This window comes from Penaeus vannamei, chromosome 27 (genome assembly GCF_042767895.1).
Source record: "Penaeus vannamei isolate JL-2024 chromosome 27, ASM4276789v1, whole genome shotgun sequence".
Lineage (NCBI taxonomy): Eukaryota > Metazoa > Arthropoda > Malacostraca > Decapoda > Penaeidae > Penaeus > Penaeus vannamei.
The window spans coordinates 18728382-18730881 of NC_091575.1; the positions used below are offsets into that span (position 1 = coordinate 18728382).

Sequence of the window (2500 nt, forward strand, 5' to 3'; positions counted from 1 at the left end):
TCAGGGAGGCAAAACTGCACGGCGGAAGGAGAAATAAAGTGAAGCTAAATTTGCAAGGGGAAGAATAAGTAAACAACAGTTAATGGATTGGCAAGGAATTACATAGCCGTAAGGTTTGCAGAGAAGCCGAAAATCTTCAAATTACTGGTCCTTGAAAAAAGGCTCTCTTACTTTCTTAATTTGCCTTTGCGATCTCTGTAGGAATATAGCCAACGGGTGGATCATTATTTTACGAAAGAATTTTATAACTTTTTTATTTCTTTACTTCATCTAAATTATGCGTTAAGCTAGGTTTTATTATTAGAGAAACAAGTGTCTGGTATCTGGCAAACTAAATAGAGCGCCCAACGTGGGGCTCGAACCCACGACCCCGAGATTAAGAGTCTCGTGCTCTACCGACTGAGCTAGCCGGGCTTATTAATATTTGGAAATGGTGAGGCTTCTTAATAATTTTAAACTAATTTAGGAGATCGGCAGGTAATGCTAATATCTGTAAAAACAAATGACAATAGTTTTAGTGCATGGGTGTGTGTTTGTATATACGTATATCTATGTATATATCGTTGTATATTTTTTCATGGATAAATATGCACACACACACACACACACACACACACACACACACATACATACATACATATATATATATATATATATATATATATATATATATATATATATATGTATATATATATATATAATGTATATATATATATGTGTATACATACATTTATTATTTTTCATATAAAAATACTTGACGCAAAATGTCGCTATAAAAGTTCTCCCTATTTTTCCTAAAACTTTATACCGGTTGCTCTTTCTTTATGGAAACAAAGGGGAGGGACAGAGAAATACTTCCAGCCGAAGTAGTAAATGGCAGCGGAAAGGTTGAGGGTCACTGCCTTGGACGAATTAAGCGCAACCCTCCATGGATAAGGAAATTCCATAGAGCTAGGAAGAGCAGAAAAGGATATATAGTCAGAGAATGAATAAAAAAGAGGGGGAAGAAGAGAGAGAGAGGGATAGAGTGCAGTAAAGGTGAAAAAACGTAAAAATATATACATCCAAAATTGGATAAACTGATATATTTCATATACTGCATATATGTATGTGTGTGTGCATATAGGTAGATGGATATCCACAGGCAGGAAGGCAGTAGTTTTCTGATAACCTGACAATATTGGTTTTACTTTTTAATGATTAAAAAAGTGATCCAATCCAAGATTAAACATCCATTCATCATGTATAAGAAAATCATTAAAACATTAAATAATATTTATATTCTTATTTCAACTGACCTGGTTTATGTTACATATTTGAATTAAGTTGTGAGTATATTCCAAAATCAAATCATAATGAAAAACGAAAAAACTTGTAAAGATTATATTTTTGTTAACACAAAATCTTTGGTCTAGCCATGATTCCCCATTTCCGCCACCCTTAACTCAAGGAATGGTTACGGACTTAAAACAAATAATAACACTATAATAATAATAATAATAATAATAATAATAATAAATGAGCGACAGGGGTCAAGCTAAAAAGGGGAATATCTGCCTTTTTTCTCCCACAGCGTACGCGCATTTTCATGGAATAATTCAATTCATAAATGTGTGTGTATATGTGCGTGTGCGTGCGTGCGTGTGTGTGTGTGTGTGTGTGTGTGTGTGTGTGTGTGTGTGTGTGTGTGTGTGTGTGTGTGTGTGTGTGTGTGTGTGTGTTTGTTTGTGTGTGTGTATGTGTTTATAGACGTAAAACATATGCAGACACATCTGAGTATGTGTATATAAAACTATAGATGCACATATCTGGATGTATGGTACTGTTTGTACACGTATATACATAAAGATATATCCAGTATGTCATACAGATAAGATAGATATACTTACTTTTTTACTTGTTATTCTTTATTTAGGTGTCACGTTACATAAAATACATTTTTTTCTTGATTTTTTTACATGCTTGCAACCAGTTCTTAAGGGCTTACCCAGACACTACCTGCATAACATAAAATAGTTATAACTAAAACTATAGTACAATGGATATATAATAACACATACAAAAGCACAAAACGTGTACAGCACAAAAAGTGTACAGCACAAAAATCAAGGTTTAAAAGTTAGATAAAAGTTTGGATAAATGTTAATGCTGGATAAAAGTCTGGATAAATATTTACAAGGCTACCTTTCTTTTATGGAAGGCAGTTGCTACAAAATGTATGGAGGCTGTAAGAATTTGTCTGTTTTGCAAAACGAAACTTAATTTCTCCAATGAATTCATAGTGAAAAAATGTGGGAGTATATGTTGACATTCTCCTAGAAAAGGCTGTCTGACATCTTTATACAAGGGACAACAAAAGAGGAAATGAATTTCATCTTCCTGATTCAGGTCGCTAAACTCTTCAACAGATTGACCGTGAATTTCGCGACAGATACTGTTGTATATATTGTTCTGTGTGAAACGCGCTTTTAAACGTTCTGTTATGTCGCAGTTTAGGTTT

At 33.6% G+C, this 2500-nt stretch overlaps 1 non-coding gene across 1 annotated transcript; it reads right to left on the bottom strand.

The window, feature by feature from the left end:
• Positions 1-341: 341 nt before the first annotated feature.
• Positions 342-414, bottom strand: TRNAK-CUU (transfer RNA lysine (anticodon CUU)). Its single transcript has one exon. It is a non-coding gene; the product is annotated as a tRNA-Lys (tRNA).
• Positions 415-2500: the final 2086 nt, after the last annotated feature.